Source organism: Vipera berus (genome assembly GCF_964194415.1).
Source record: "Vipera berus genome assembly, chromosome: 4".
Lineage (NCBI taxonomy): Eukaryota > Metazoa > Chordata > Lepidosauria > Squamata > Viperidae > Vipera > Vipera berus.
The window spans coordinates 79,746,310-79,763,879 of record NC_138206.1 but is presented as its reverse complement, the minus strand read 5'-3'; the positions used below and the strand labels follow the sequence as shown (position 1 = coordinate 79,763,879).

Genomic DNA, 17,570 nt, shown 5'->3' with positions numbered 1-17,570 from the left:
AGGCCAGCTAGCAAGCCACACTAGCGGCCTCGCGCTCAGTGGATGCATTCCCTGAGCCTAGAAGCAGGATCCGAAGATCGCAGGAATTTGAAGGAAGAATGCCAAAGGTTGGCAAACTAAGAGAATTTGATGTGAAGCATCCAGAATAATGGCCATCTTACCTTTCACAAGTAGAGAACTATCTGAGAGCAAATCAGATCATGGAGGAAGGTCTGAAGGCTGCAATATTGCTTTGCGTGTGCGGCCCAGCAACCTTCGATTTGGCAGAGAATCTTTTCGCGCCAACACCCATTGAAGCAGTCTCATACGCAGACCTTAAGAAGAAGCTAACCAGGCACTTCCAGCCCAAATTTGACCAAAGAGTGCAGCTACCTGGGGAGACAGCTTCGGAGTTCATTGCAGGCCTTAGACAGCCTTTGCAACTTCTCAAACTTAGAAGAATGACTAAGAGACCGGCTTGTCTGTGGCCTTCAGGACAGAACCTTTCAGCAGAGACTGTTTGCTAGACCCAGTTTAACGTTTTCTGAGGCACAGGACGAGGTGATGGCTGACGAAGCCGCTGGGGGCGCAGTGCAGACAGTTCAGCCCACCAAACCTTCAAAAGTCGAAGAATCGGTCCATCTTGAGGTTGCCAAATGCGCCAGAGAATCGTCAGAAGAAGAACCTGAAATCAACAAACTCCAAAGGCAACCCAATGCGCAACACTGCAACAGCAACCAGCGAGAGGATGGTTACAAGGCAGTTCTCTTACTGAGATATAAGGGGTATGGAGGCAACCATATTCACGCCAACTGCAGATTTTGTTCGGCCACGTGTAGAGCTTGTGGAAGAACTGGCCACATCGCGATGGTTTACAGAGCCCGCCAGAGAGACCGGCCACCCAAACACCAGTCGGAGGAACTGACTAGGAGAGGTACTGGAGCCCAGGGTCCAGATAGTGTGGGATTCTTCAGAAGCCGGAGAAGCATTTGCCACACTGGGGCTTGATGTCCCCTCAAGCCTAAACTTAAGCTCTTAGTAGAGCTACAAGGAGTACCATGTAAGGTGGAGTTGGGCTCCGGCTCTGCTGTCTCAATCATTTCGCAAGACACATACAACTTTGTGTGTAGGCGTAGTAACAATTGGGCCAAACTAAGACCCTCAGATATCATTTTAACAGATTTTCAAAATGCTTACGTTAAAGTTAAGGGTGAAGCCACCGTATCAGTAAAATTTAAAGGGTTTTGGGGGCACCTGGATGTAATAGTAGTAGAGGGCCAGAGAACAAGTCTCATTGGACTTGATTTGTTTGATGCGTTAGGTATTCAGATTACTGGCATAAACTAGACACAAACGGCAGACCTCATGTCAGTGTGCAAGGAATACACGGATGTTTTTGATTCAACCCTAGGGACTTACACAGGCCCGCCAATTTCTTTTAAGTTAGATCCTAACATTGTCCCAATCAGGGTTAAACCTCGCAGGGTCCCCTTTGCCTTAAAACATAAAATTGATTGCGAAATTGATAAGCTTGTAGAACAGGGCGTGTTACAGCCTGTTGATGGTGGGGAGTGGGAAACTCCTATTGTCACTCCACTTAAGGCCAACGGGGAAATTTGCACTTGTGCTGATTATAAATGCACATTGAATAAGGCCCTAAAGCAGCATGCTTATCCGGTTCCAGTGGTCAACCATATTTTAGCTTCTTTGCAAGGGGGAACCATTTTTGCTAAACTTGATTTAGCACAGGCCTATCAGCAATTGCCGGTTGACGAGGCCACAGCCACGGCTCAAACAATCGTGACTCACAGAGGGGCATTCAAAGTCAAACGCTTACAGTTTGGAGTCAGTGTTGCACCGGGTATTTTCCAAGGGATTATGGAACGTACACTTAAGGGTATCCAGGGCGTCTGCCCTTATTTTGATGATGTTCTTATTGCTGGGGAATCCCCAGAAGTGTTGGCCAGAAGGCTCAGGGCTGTTTTGCAGAGGCTTCGTGAAGCAGGCCTCAAATTAAAGAACAAGTGTAGTATTGGGGTCTCATCAACAGAATTCTTGGGTTTCCGCATTGATGCTAATGGTATTCACCCCGCTGATTCTAAAATGAAGGCCATTCAAATGGCTCCTAGGCCCAAATCAAAAGGAGAGCTGCAAGCATTTCTGGGTCTTCTAAACTTTTATCACACATTCCTACCTCATAAGGCAGCAATAGCAGAGTCCCTCCACAGGCTACTTGAAAAAAGCCCCTTGGAAATGGACTACTTACACGAAAAAAGTTTCCAGGATTTGAAAGCACTTCTATCAGAAATGTCCACTGTAACTCATTACATAGAGTCTAAACCTGTATGTCTTGCATGTGATGCATCTCCCTATGGGGTGGGGGCAGTCTTAAGCCACATAGAGAAAAATGGGAAACAGGTCCCTATTGCATTTTACTTAAGGACCTTGTCCTCTGCTGAGCACAACTATGCCCAGATTGACAAAGAGGCCCTGGCCACAGTTGCTGGAGTTAAAAAATTTCATGATTATTTATATAGCAGGGATTTTACTGTCTACACTGACCACAAACCTCTGTTGGGACTGTTCACAACAAACAACCCCCCCCTCATACCATCTCCAAAAATGTTGAGATGGTCTATTTTTTTGTCTGCATACAATTTCAAATTAATTCATAAACCAGGAAAGGAAATGGGCCATGCTGATGGCCTCAGTAGACTACCACTGCCACTAATGGATCCAGATCCAGCTCCTGCTGCTAGAATACTGTCCATACAGGACATACCTGAGTTTCCTCTCCATGCAGGGGATATTGCTGCTGAAACTGCCACAGATAAAATACTGAGTAGAGTGTTGTCATGGGTATACACGGGCTGGTTGGAAAAAAGCCCAGGCTCTGAATTTCAAAGTTATTTTGTCAGGAGGCATGAGTTGTCTGCACATAAAGGGTGCATTTTATGGGGGAACAGAGTCATAATTCCCACTTCCCTAAGAGACAGGGTCTTACACTCCTTACATAAAGGACATCCAGGCATTGTCAGAATGAAAGCCTTAGCTAGAAGCTACCTTTGGTGGCCTGGCCTTGATAAGGCCATCGAGGGTCAAGCCCATGGTTATTATATATGCCAGCAATCTAGGCCTGAAATGCCTCAGGCCCCAGTTCACAGGTGGGAGGAAACGCACACTCCCTGGTCTAGGATTCACATAGACTACGCTGGGCCTTTTCAGGGGCAGCTTTTCCTGATAGTAGTGGATAGCCACTCAAAATGGCTGGAAGTAATTCCAGTTCCTAACATGACTACTGCTAGGACCATCCAGGTGCTGAGAAAACTCTTTGCAACACATGGGTTGCCTGATGTCTTAGTTTCTGATAATGGGGCCCAATTCACTGCTGCTGAATTTCAGGGTTTTCTTAGAGCTAATTTCATCAGACATGCAACGTCTGCACCATTTCATCCATCTTCTAATGGACAAGCCGAATGCATGGTGAGGACAACAAAGGAGGCACTCAAGCGCATTGTCACAGGTGACTGGTATCACAGATTGGCAGATTTTTTACTCTGCCAGCATTCTACACCCTGCACTGCTACAGGTAAAAGTCCTGCTGAACTACATTGGGGGAGGCATTTGATTACTAAACTGGACAGGTTGCATCCAGACAGAGTGGCAGCAGAAGCCTCTCGACCAAAATCTCCGAGGGGGCTGCACATGGGCAATTGGGTTTGGGCCAGGAACTATGGTCAAGGGAATTTATGAGTTCCTGGTCAAATAACCAAGGCATCTGGACCCCTATCTTATGAAGTGGGGTTGGAGGGAGGGCGAGTTGTCAGAAGGCATATCGATCAACTCAGGAAAAGGTTTCCAGAACAGCCACTAAGTGAGGACTGCATCATAAGTCCCTCCCAAGTTCCTCAAACTTGCAACCAAGCCAGCCCTCACTTGGACCACCAGGGTTTTTCCTTTTCAGAGGAGATGGATTCTGAGGAAGAACTGGGTAGCACAGGAGTGCAACATGGACCCCCTGGCGAAGCGAGCCAACCGAATTTCAGCAACCACTGTGCCTACTCTGCTGAACAGACTGACTCTGGGATGGGCCAACCTGGTGAGGCCAGCCAGAGCATTTCGAATCCCCTTGACACTGGAGCACAAAGGGACATGGGTCTACCCAGCCCACTGGGTAAGATGGTAGACCACAAAGTGATGGAAACTCCAAGGCGTTCCTCTAGGCCACACAAGCCTCCTGCGTACCTCACAGATTACATTGTAAAATAAAGTGATGCATATTGTTGTAAAACTTGTTACCACTAACTACAGAAATTAGTGCATTGTGAAACTGCTCTTTTCTGCAATAGAAACCTGTTCATTAGATGTTGTTTAATCTCATTGTAGCCACAGTGATTTTATTATTTTTATTATTTTTATTATTATCACTACAGTTGTATGTGAGTTGATTAATAAGTCTTGACAACTGTCAAGAGTAATTGCGGTTGTTATAGTTCGATCTAAGAGGGGAGGGGTGTTATGTACTGGGCTTGTGGTGATACACCATGTGCATTGCTGGAGCAGCCAATGGCTGTCCAGCAAACCAGATTGGCTGTCTCTGGTCCTGCAGTTGGCTAGCCCCAAGCAGCAAGAGTGGGTTCAAACCCATTGGCTGCCGTCTAGGGGCTAGACCAGAGCTTTTCAACCAGTGGTATGGGTACCACCTGTGGTACATTGGCACCTGGCAGGTGGTACGCAACCATCCTAGAAAAGTGGTAGCAGGGGAGGGGAATGAGCTGAATTGGTGGCAGCACCGCACAAGCCTGAGCGAGAGACTGCTGGAGCTCCAGGGTTGTCAGGGCTCAGCGGAAGTGCCAGGATCAGCGCCAGGCTCCAGCTGGAGCTGGGCACTGATCCTGGTGCTTCTGAGCCCTGAAGAAGCACCAATCAGCTGGAATGTTGCAGCATCTCCAGGGTCTTCTGATTTACATTCAGATGCTTGGCAACTGATTCATGTTTATTTATTTATTTATTTATTTATTTAGATTTATATACCGCCCTTTCCCGAAGGACTCAGGGCGGTTTACAGGATATTTAAAAGAAAATCAATACAAAAGTTAAAACAAATTAAAAAAGATTAAATGAAACCCTGAGGAAAAATAAAAACCCAGTTGAAATTAAAAATTAAAAAATTCTCAGCCTGGGCCAGAGAGCTCGAAGAGCCAGGTCTTCAGGTCCCAGCGGAATGAACGGAGGTCGGGGGCAGTCCTAAGCTCCACGGGCAGCTGGTTCCAAAGGGCAGGCGCGCCCACTGAGAAGGCCCTACCCCTGGGTGTTACCCACCGGCAATCTTTAACTGGCGGCACCCTGAGAAGACCCTCCCTGTGGGAGTGCACTGGACGAAGGGAGCTTGATGCTGGCAGCAGGTGTTCCCTCAAATATCCTGGACCCTCGCCATTTAGGGCTTTATAGGTCATCACCAGTACCTTGAATCTCACCCGAAGGGCAACCGGAAGCCAATGCAGCTCACGGAGTAGAGGTGTTACATGGGAGTATCGGGAGACCCCCATCACGACTCGCGCAGCCGCATTCTGCACCAGCTGAAGCCTCCGGGTGATCCTCAAGGGCAGCCCCATGAAGAGAGCGTTGCAGTAGTCTAAACGGGAGGTCACGAGCGCATGAGTGACTGTGCATAGGGCATCTCGGTCCAGGTAGGGTCGCAACTGGTGCACCAGGCGAACCTGGGCAAAAGCCCCCCTGGTCACGGCTCCTATATGATCTTCAAAATTGAGCCACGAGTCCAGGAGGATGCACACGTTGCGAGCCCTATCAACGAGGGGTAACACCTCACCCCCCATCGTTAGAGATGGAATAGTCTGGTTGACCCGAGATGCCAGTATGCACAGCCACTCAGTCTTGGCAGGATTGAGACGAAGCCTGTTTCTCCCCATCCAGACCCGGACCGCTTCCAGGCAATGGGACATCACGGCAAGGGCATCGCTGGGTTGGTTTGGGGTGGAGAAAAAAAGTTGGGTATCATCAGCGTACTGATGATAGCCCACCCCGAAACCATGAATGATCTCGCCCAGCGGCTTCATATAGATGTTGAACAGGAGGGGCGAGAGAACTGACCCCTGAGGAACTCCACAAACGAGAGGCCTCGGGGTGGACCTCTGCCCTCCTGTCAACACCTACTGCGAGTGGCCCAGGAGATAGGAAGAGAACCACCGCAAAACAGTGCCTCCCACTCCCAACCCCCTGAGACGCCGCAGTAGGATACCATGGTCTCGATGGTATCGAAAGCTGCTGAGAGATCTAATAGGACTAGGACAGAGGAACAACCCCTGTCCCGAGCCCACCAGAGATCATTCACCAGCGCGACCAATGCCGTCTCCGTGCTGTGCCCAGGCCTGAAACCCGATTGGTACGGGTCCAGATAATCAGTTTCATCCAGGAACAGAGGAAGCTGATGAGCCACCACACTCTCAACAACCTTCGCCAGAAAGTGGAGGTTGGAGACCGGACGATAGTTATTTAAAACAGCTGGGTCCAGGGCAGGCTTCTTGAGGAGGGGTCCCACCACTGCCTCCTTCAGGGAGGCGGGGAAGACACCCTCCTTCAAGGAAGCAGTTATTACTGTCTGGAACCAGCCTCGTGTCTCATCCCGAGCTGCATAAACCAGCCAAGAGGGGCACGGGTCCAACAAACAGGTGGTGGAGCTCAGCCTCCTCATCATCCTGTCCACATCATCAAAGGAAACAGGATCGAACTCAGTCCAGATAACATGCTCAAGACCGTCCGATTCCTCCACGTCAGACTCTGCCCAGTCAGAGTCCAAAGCGGCCCGGATCTGAGCGATTTTGTCCATCAGATGATGACTAAACTCCTCGGCCCGCCCCTGCAAGGGATCCTCCCTCACCTCCTGGTTAAGAAGGGAGCGAGTCACCCTAAACAGGGCGGCCGGGCAATTATCTGCGGACGCGATAAGGGCAGCGAAGTAATTAGCCTTCGCCGTCCTCATCACCACAAGATAAGACCTTATAAAGGTTCTTAACTGCAATCGGTCAGATTCAGATCGGGTGGATCTCCAACAGCTCTTTAGACCCCGTCTCCGACGCTTTATCTCCCGGAGCTCCACAGAAAACGATGGCGCCCAACGGGATCTGCGCCGGGTCAGGGGTCGCAAGGGTACAACACAGTCGAGTGCCTCAGCGGCTGCCCTATCCCAGGCATCAACCAAGGCATCAACTGGGCTGTGAGTGAGGGTGATGGGTATAAACCCAAGCGCCATCTGGAACCGTTCCGGGTCCATTAGGCGCCTGGGGCGGAACCACCTGGTCGGTTCCGCCGCCCAGCAGTGGGGGGTAGCATAACGGAAGACCAGACGCAGGAGATAATGGTCGGACCATGACAGGGGAACAATGACCGGTGAACCCCCTCCTAGATCATCCAACCACTGTCCGGACAGGAACACCAGGTCGAGAGTGTGACCCCCCCGCATGAGTCGGGACCTGAATTACTTGAGTCAGGCCCATGGCTGTCATGGAAGCCATGAACTCCCGAGCCAACTCAACGTTTATGACGGTCACAGTGTCCCAGAGTCATGTGAAGTGACCAAAACTTGCTGCAACCACCCAGCAGATGGGGGGGATAAAAACCAACACACCCCCACCCCACCCCTGCTGCCAATCTTCAACAGAAATGCTCACAATGAAAACCTTGGACAGGAGGAAGAGCGCCGCCGGGCAGGCAGGCAGGTGTGTTGCTCGGCTGTGGCTTGAGGGGCACTTTTTTCAGTGCCATTGTAACTTCGAACAGTCACTAAGCGAACTATTGTAAGCTAAGGACTACCTGTACTTCATCACTTTTTCCCTTTTTGGGGGGGGTGTCATCATGTTTTTGACATCTTGCTAGGTGACTGGTGGTGCTCGGATGTTGCCATATCCTAAAAGTGGTACAATGGGTGTGTTCTGTACCAGCCTGCTACCGGCCCTGCAGAAAAGGCAACCCCTTTACAAACGGCAAGAGGCTGGAATTACGTCTGCCAAATTTATTACTACAAAAACAAACAAGACACGAACCAAGATACAGGAGCTTTGAAACACTATCCAAGCGGTTGCTTTCAGCAAACCAGCCCTCCCCACACATTCCCCTTATAAAGAGTTCAGGGCGTGGCTTCTCTCTGCCTCCTTCCGAGAAGCCCCATTGCCTTCCTCTGTTTACTCCTACTTGACTGCCTCCTGCGTCGGGCATCCTTGAACAGGGCCAGCTGTGGGTCATCTTCATCCACACTGTCAGGCTCACACAGCTGGGTCTCCATGGTGACCAAGTGGGAGGGGCCTGCCTGAGGGCTATCATCAGCAAGATCTTCAACCCCCTCAGCAAGGTCTTCAACACCCCCCTCCTCCTCTGAGTCGTCCGACCCAACTGCCGAACCCACAGGCTGACCCTGAATCACAACACTAACCCTCACCGCAGGGCCCTTCCCCCGGGTCTGCCGATCCGGATGCGGTCGGGATGGAAATTGTTCATGAAAAGCGGTCACCAACGCAGGGTCATGAACGGCGGTAGCGTCTTCCCAGGTGAAGTCCTCTGGTCCGTAACCTTTCCATTCAATCAGGTACTGGAAACGAATGAACATACGACTAGTGGCGCAGGCTGACGGTAAGCCGCGACAGGGGATGAAATGCAACATCTTGGTCAGCATGTCCACCACCACATACACCTGCTGAATGAACATACGACTAGTGGCGCGGGCTGATGATAAGCCGCGACAGGGGATGAAGTGCGCCATCTTGGTCAGCATGTCCACCACCACATACACTGTCGTAAAACCAGAGGATGGGGGTAAATCCGTGAGAAAGTCCATGGACATAGCCCCCCAGGGTCTTTTGGGTGTTGGCAAAGGCTGCAGTAATCCAGGCGGGGCCCCTGTCGCTGACTTGGCCTGCCTGCATGGGATGCAGGAGATAACATAGGACTGGACGTCGTGTCGGACTCGGGGCCACCAGAAAGTACGGGAGACCAGGTTCAGGGTCTTGAACAGGCCAAAATGCCCCCCGCCGGGTTATCGTGACACTGGCTGAGGATGAGTCCCCTGAGTGGCCCTCCCGGAACGTAGAGCCGGTCACGATAATACAAGAGTCCATCCGTGACCGTCCAAGGAGAATATGGCCCCACCTCCTCCTTCCGCTGAGCCACCCACACCTCCTGCTACTGTGCCTCCCGGATCCGAGCCCGTATATCAACCGGCTCCCGCACCGCAGCAAAAGACTCGATGGGGATCACTGTCCTGGGCAGAAGCTTGTCTTCCACTCGGGAATATTCGGGCTTCCTGGACAGAGCATCCGCTCTTTGATTGTGCCCGCTAGGTATGTACCGAACCCGGAAGTCAAACCTCGCAAATAAAAGAGACCACCGGATCTGGCGTTGGTTCAAATTCCGAGCGGTCTGCAGGCTTTCCAAATTCTTATGGTCCGTCCGGACCTCGATTTGATGCCGCGCTCCCTCCAGATGATGCCTCCAGGCCTCGAACGCCGCTTTGATGGCCAGCAGCTCCTTCTCCCAGATTGTATAATTGCGCTCCGAAGGGTTCAGTTTTCGTAAATGGTACGCGCAAGGGAAGAGGGTACCGCTGGGCGTTGTTGCCTGGAGTAACACCGCCCCAATGGCAATGTCGGAGGCGTCCACCTCCACAACAAATGGCCATTGCGGGTCAGGATGCTTCAAGATGGGCTCCTTCATGAAGGCTACCTTCAAAGTCTGGAAAGCCTGTTGTTCTGGAGCGTTCCACTGGAACTGAGTCTTCTTCTGCAGGAGCCGGGTGAGGGGGGCTGTCAAGGCAGCAAACCCAGGGATGAAAGTTCGGTAATAGTTGGCGAACCCAAGAAGTCGCTGAACATCCTTCACGCGACGCGGGGGTTGCCAACTCTGCAAAGACTCAACCTTACTCGGCTCCATGGCGATGCCCTCAGGAGAAATGCGGTGACCCAGGAAATCGATGGTCACCCGGTAGAACTGGCACTTCTCCAACTTGGCAAACAGCCGATGTTCTCGGAGTCACTGCAGGACCTGATGGAGATGCTGATGGTGCACCTCACACGACGGGGAGTAGATCAGGATGTCGTCCAAGTAGATCACGACTAACTGATCCAACAAATCCTGGAAAATGTCATTCATGAAATGCTGAAACACAGCGGGGGCTTTGGTCAGGCCAAACGGCATCACCGTGTACTCAAAATGTCCATAGTGAGTACCGAACGCCGTCTTCCACTCATCACCCGGCCGAACCCTGACGAGGTTGTAAGTTCCACGCAGGTCCAGTTTCGTGAAGATCTTAGCCTCTCGGAGTCGGTCCAAGAGTTTGGGGATGAGGGGCAGCGGGTAACGGTTGCGCACTGTGATGGCGTTGAGTTTCCTATAATCGCAGCAAAGCCGTAATTCGCCTGACTTCTTTTTGACGAAGAGCACGGGTGCAGACACTGGCGAGGACGAGAGCCGGATGAAACCGCGAGCCAAATTCTTCTCCAGAAAGTCCCGCAATGCAGCCAACTCGGGGTCCGACATGGAGTACAAACGCCCCACTGGGAGAGGTGCATCAGGGACTAAATCAATGGGGCAGTCATAGGGCCTGTGCGGGGGTAATTGATCCGCCTCTGTCTCGCTGAACACATCAGCAAAGTCGGACAGTTCGGGAGGCAAGGAAACCCCTGGGAAACCCTCCACCTGGCCGGCACAGATATGGTGGGAGTGGTCCACGCACTGCAAGCTTGGGAAGGTGACCAGGTTCTGTGACCAATAGATCTGTGGGTCATGCGCCCGGAGCCACGCCAGTCCCAAGACCACAGAGAAGTGCAGATCTGAGGTGATATAGAACTGGATGGCCTCCACATGGGAACTGATGGCCATACATAATGGTTGCGTGGCAGCCATAATAGGCCCAGACAGGAGCACTCGACCATTGACAGTCTCCACTAACATGGGCGGATCCACCGGGCACTGGGGAACAGCCCATTTGGCCACAAATGCTGAGTCCATAAAATTTGTGGTGGCCCCAGAGTCAATTAAGGCATGGACTGGAATCCCCTCTGGCTTGCCAGGAAGGATCAGATGTGCCTCCAAAATCAAATGCCGTGGAGGTCCACAGGCAGCATCGGAAAGACGTTGCTCAGTGTTGTTGTGGGACGCCCGATCTATCACACCGTCTAGATCGGGCTCGGGGCGTTTCCCGACAGAAAAGTAGGGGACTTTCTCGGGGCAGGCTCGGTCACTGATGCCCTCTGTCGCTTCTTTGGGCAAAAAGCAGCCAAATGCCCAGGGTCCCCACAGTAAAAACACAACCCCCCCGATCGTCGTCTGTTCATTTCAGTCACTGATAGACGAGACCTGGCGGCACCCAGCTCCATTGGCTCCTCCCTCTGAACTGGGGGCTCACGCACAACAGGGGCTGCAGGGGTCTGTGGGGTGGCACGGCGACTCCTTCGCTGCTGCAACCGAGCATCGATCCGCAGGCAGAGATGGATCAGCCCATTCAGGTCTGAGGGAATATCCACACGGGCCAGCTCATCCAACATCTCCTCCGACAATCCATCCTGGAAGGCATCCACAAGCGCAGCCTCATTCCAGGCGGAATCCTGGCTAAGCAGCCGAAAATCGCTGATATAGCCCTGTAGGGGGCGTTGACCCTGCCTTAGAGCTTTCAGGCATCGAGTAGCAGTCTGCGTCTTAATAGGGTCCTCATACATCAGACGCATATGATCACAAAACCCCACAAAGTTGTCCAACAATGGGCTAGGTTGAGCCAGCAGAGGCGTGCCCCAACGAGCTGCTTCACCCGAAAGAAGGCTTAACACAAACCCCACCTTATCCCGGTCAGTGGGGAAATCAGCTGCTCTCACGCTGATAAAGAGCTGGCATTGTCCCAGGAAAGCAGGAAACAGTTCTGGAGTGCCTGTAAATTTATCCGGCATTGCAACTTGGCATTTTCTCCTGGGTAGGGGTGATGGTGGGGGTGCAGCATGAACCTGAGCTTGCAGTTGAGCCACCTGAGCTGCCAGCAAAGTGAGTTGCTGGGTGAGCTGGGCATTCTCAGCACGTAGCTGCTCCATAATATTAGTAAGGGGTGGGAGGCTGAAAGCAAACTGTTCTCTACCAGCCTGCTACCGGCCCTGCAGAAAAGGCAACCCCTTTACAAACGGCAAGAGGCTGGAATTACGTCTGCCAAATTTATTACTACAAAAACAAACAAGACATGAACCAAGATACAGGAGCTTTGAAACACTATCCAAGCGGTTGCTTTCAGCAAACCAGCCCTCCCCACACATTCCCCTTATAAAGAGTTCAGGGCGTGGCTTCTCTCTGCCTCCTTCCGAGAAGCCCCATTGCCTTCCTCTGTTTACTCCTACTTAACTGCCTCCTGCGTCGGGCGTCCTTGAACAGGGCCAGCTGTGGGTCATCTTCATCCACACTGTCAGGCTCACACAGCTGGGTCTCCATGGTGACCAAGTGGGAGGGGCCTTCCTGAGGTCTATCATCAGCAAGATCTTCAACCCCCTCAGCAAGGTCTTCAACACCCTCCTCCTCCTCTGAGTTGTCCGACCCAACTGCCGAACCCACAGGCTGACCCTGAATCACAACAGGGTGAAAAGGTTGAAAAGCCCTGGGCTAGACTATATATTGTGGCTGGTTGCAGCCCAAGTTTCAGTACAGTTCCAGCAAGAATAAAGTATGAGTTATCCTGTACTCAGCCTCATGTCATCAAGAGCTCACGACTTAACAGTAACCATCCAAATAAGCTTACATTTATACCTTGCTATACCTTTTGTGGGGACGCAGTGGCTCAGTGGGTTAGGACGCTGAGCTTGTCGATCAGAAGGTCAGCAGTTTGGCGGGTCGAATCCCAAGTGCCGCGTAACAGAGTGAGTGCCTGTTACTCGTCCCAGCTTCTGCCAACCTAGCAGTTCGAAAGCACGTAAAAATGCAAGTAGAAAAATAGGGACCACTATGGTGGGAAGGTAACAGCGTTCTGTGCGCCTTTGGCGTCTAGTCATGCCGGCCACATGACCACAGAGACGTCCTCGGACAAGCGCTGGCTCTTCGGCTTTGAAACGGAGATGAGCACCGGTCCCTAGAGTTGGAAACGACTAGCACGCATGTGCAGGGGAACCTTTACCTTTACCTTTATACCTTTTGTGGGTGATGCAAAGCATAGAGAAACAGTAAGTAGTACTAAGCAAAGAGAAAAAGCAAAAAAATCTAATGACACCTAGTTTATACCAACCCTGTCTTTCTGTCTTACTTCTTTGGGAGATTCTCAAAGACTGCATCCATTTCTTGCTCAGTGTTCTCCTTCTTTCAATCCATTTGCATTTCCTTAAGTATTTGTTTTGTAAATCACTTCTCATTCATTCTCTATAAGCCACATCATGTAATGTAACTTTTTAAAAAATGAAAATAAAATAAGGCTTAACCTAATTTAACTGAATACAGATAATCTTTGACTTATGACCATAATTGAGCCCAACATTTCTGTTGCTAACTGAGACATTTGTTAAGTGAATTTTGCCTCATTTTACAACCTTTCTTACCATTGTTGTTAAGTGAATCAGTGCAATAAGTTAGTAACATGGCTGCTAAATGAATCTTGCTTCTCCATTGAGTTTGCTTGTCAGAAGGTTGCAAAAGGGGATCATATGACCCTGGGACACTGCAACTTCGAATGGTCAATAAACCAACAGTTGTAAGTAAGGACTACCTATATAAATTTAATAAATAAAAATAAAAGAAAGTAAGAAAGTAAGAAAGAAAGAAAGAAAGAAAGAAAGAAAGAAAGAAAGAAAGAAAGAAAGAAAGAAAGAAAGAAAGAGAAATGCATTAAATCCTGATTCTATCCATATGTGTGACTTGGCTCCACAAACTTTTTTTCATTGCTGCACCTAACTATTCTTAAAATCTTTTTCTTTTATCAAGTACAGTAACGTTGCATATCTTCTTTTCCATATATATTTCAGAAGGGGATGTAAATTATTTATTTTATATATGCAGTCTATAGGATTCCAGATTAAAAATCTGGGGAAACCCTATTAATTGTTAATATTTAATTCCTATACAGAAATTCCAAGTATATTTTAAATAAGTAACTTGTATTATTGGGGTTTATTTAGAACTTATATAATAGGAAGGCTAGAATATAGTGTGAGAACAAGGGTAGTGGGGTACATTGCTTGTATGGCTTGTTGTTTATTTGCTGAGCTCAGTATGATTATGACATGTTTTGGAAATATTAAGAAATTACTCAATTTTCTTGTTATTGTTACATGCAAAAACAAAACAAATGAAAATAAAATAAAAACGGGAACTAAGTTGTTGTGTTGTACATGGCATTGGGACATCATCTTTCTTCACACTATTTCACTAAGAATGGATGAGTATTCCATACCTCCATGAGTAAACTAAAGATTTACTTGTCCCAAGGGATTCAAAAGCTTTCAGAGAGAACATTGAACTAATTAGCACTCTCATTCACTTCCTATTACAGAGCACTTCTTTCCAAATACCAAAGGTCAGAGCCCATAGTCAAAGTCAGTCTTCATAAATCTCTCTAAACAGATTGCCATTTTCTTGTAAACACCTGCTTACTCATTTGATTCTCGTTTGAACATCCCTAAGTACATATGTCAATGAAGGTTCTCTGTCATCCAGGTGGAGCTGTCTGGAACTTGAGTCTTGGCAACAGGATCTCTTTTCTTTTTGGTTTGAAACATTTTGCTGCTTATCCAAGTAAGACTACTTGGATAAGCAGCGAAACATTTCAAACAAAAAAGGAAAGAAGTCCAGTTGCCATGATTCAACTTCCAGATTCCTATGTACAGTAACATTTTCTCAAGAAAATTAATAAAACATATTATGATTGACCTGAACAGTGTGGTGGCCCTGTGGTGACAGTTGAGAATTCAGTCCTCCCACTCAGAAGGTTGAGAGTTCAATCCTAGGTAGTGGCAGATATTTCTCTCTCAGGGTGTAAAGAGAAAATATCTGCTGCATATGCCATGGGGGCATCAGGGAGGGCATCCTACCCGTAAATGCTCATCTCCATTCAGTTGTCCCAAGTCTACCCCAAATTAAGAGATTATAGGATTGTAAAAAGGAAAAGATTGGCCTATGGAGCCTTCCCTTCTTTTTCTTCTAACCAAAGATTTTCAAAACTGCGCTTAATCAGTCAGCACCTACAAGAAAGTCTGAAAGTAACTCCTCATCCATAATTATACAAGTGGAGAGCTCTCTAGCTCCAAATGGCTGGATGCCCTGGAGAAACTGAAGTACAAAGAGAAGAACACTCTGTTCAGAGAAATGCCACTATTGCAGGAAGATCCTGATCAAACCTCAGATGATTAGCAGATAAGATTACTAACAAAATCAACAGGAAGACTGAAGCAGATACTTCAGGTGATACATTTGAAGCCTCAAGATTTTTATCCTGCTTTCTTTTGCTGAAAACAGTCCTTTTGGTGCTATGAGCTATGAGCTAACAAGAATGTATTGTGTGACCTAGAAAAGCAAATTATAAAAAACTAACATAGTAAAAGAAACCCAATAGTAGTAAGAACTCAAGCTTAATCACATGTTTAGCAGAATAGCTAGGTTGATACAGGTGCTGCAAAGACAAGCATTTAAGACATTGTGTGTCCTTCCATAGCTTATAGGACTTTCCATAGCCTATAAGACCATTCCATTTATTAGGTCCATGCAATTATTCACTATAATGCTTTGAAGTACCTTGCGGGATAGATTTATCGAAACTATGAAGCTACCACAGCCTGGATGAAGGTTTGGTTTCTTTGAGGTCTTCCTGTAGATTTCTAGACATGCATGTGGCTGCCAGTGATTTACATAAGTCAGGGCTCTTCCGAATAAGCTACACTGATATAATATTTGCTGCCCCACCAATCCTGCTTCCAAATTGTATACTGTTCAGAGTCCCTTCTTATGAGATGTGTGGCTATATAAATTAGATTAATAAACAATAAATAAATAAAACAAGTCATATAAATGGTGCCATATGGTGTGCATTAACAACAGGGATTGGCAGATTCCCCTCAGCTTTGCTTCCCTCCATTTTTCTCAAACATCATCAGCTAAAAGGGAAACATCTGCCTCACTGTCCTTAAGGTGACTGATGACTATATCTGCTGGTCTAATAAGTTAAAACTTCCCTCATCACCAGCCCCATGCCACCTTAAGGACAATGAGGCAGATATTTTCCTTCTAGCTGGTCAAAACCTTCTAGCTGGTTAAAACTTCTGTGGATGGTAAAAATGTTTGTGGGCATATTCAAAGAAATCCAAATGAGACAGACAGAGAAAGAAAGAGATGAAATTTATTATTATATTAAAATTTATATGCTAATAGCCTATAAAAGTGTTGGTCCCAAAGACTGAGTTTTATGCAACAAAGACCTGTTTCTGAATGAGCAAAAATAGCATTTTTTGTGCAACTTAATTAGCAAAAGAGCTGTTTCATGCCTCTAAATTTTTAGTAAATAAGAGTAGAGTAAATTTTCACACTGACATTTAGCACTCAAATGTGGATTTGAAATTCTGGCAGTTGCAATTTCAAATATGTCTTGAAGTTGTTTGGTTGAAGAAACCTCCAACTGATAGATATGTAGATAAACAGAAAGACAGATATAATTGGATAAATAAGTTTGAATTATTAATGCCACACACACAAGTACACATAAACTTGTGTGCTTAGACATGAATAACAGCTTTAGTAGCAATACATAATACACATTTTAAAGGATATAAATGTTCACTACTTGATCTTATCTTTTAGACGTTTGAATGCCAAAGCAGCTTGCCTGTGTAACACAACTGAATTTTGCCATACAAATAGATTGCACTATGTAACATTTTAGCAATCAAAAGTAACATAAAACATTTTTAAACCATTAAACACACAAAAGAGTAACAAACTCACCTGTTTATTTATCTGCTTCTGACTCTGTAAAATTTTATAATAAAGTGTCTTGTATTGCACTATGTACTTTATTGCAAAACGTCTACTTCCTTTCCTTTCTTATTATCACCTCCTCTTGCCCTAGAAAAAGAGAAGATCAGGGATCAGAAGAACAACTTATTCAATGTCAACTTAAATTAGCATGGGTGGTGCAATGTATTGGGCCTTTTACTTGAACTGTTTTCACATGTTTTTGAATGCTGCTTGAGATTGCTTAATTAGGGTGTCTGTGTAACAGTCACTGGCTGTCCAGACATGCAGTCTCCAGGACGATCAATGATTGGGTCTGGGGCGGGAATAGGTTCCTTTAAACCTATTGGCCACCACCTAGTGGCCAACCGTATAAGTAGCTGCGTAGAAGCTTCTGTTCTCAGTTCTGTTCCTGTTACTACAATAAAGCAATGTTCCTGTTTGAACCCTCTTGTCTTACCTCCTGTTTCCAAAGGACCCACTACACAACAGGTGGGAAGAATTACCGTATTTTTCTGTCTATTAGATGCATCCCTGTATAAGAAGCTCTGGCATGTGAGTTTCTCCACGCCGATCAACTGTGCGGTGGAGCACCAAACAGCTGAGCCAGCAAATCTGGAGGTTCG

At 47.8% G+C, this 17,570-nt stretch overlaps 1 protein-coding gene across 1 annotated transcript in view; it reads right to left on the bottom strand.

Annotated features, from left to right (window-relative positions):
- The window catches only part of LOC308667242 (P2Y purinoceptor 8-like), a gene marked incomplete at its 3' end in the record, with an annotated part of 49,416 nt that extends 32,812 nt beyond the window's left edge, over positions 1-16,604 (bottom strand). Inside the window, exon 1 of the mRNA XM_081326382.1 lies at positions 16,525-16,604. The remainder of the gene's footprint in view (positions 1-16,524) is intronic.
- Positions 16,605-17,570: the final 966 nt, after the last annotated feature.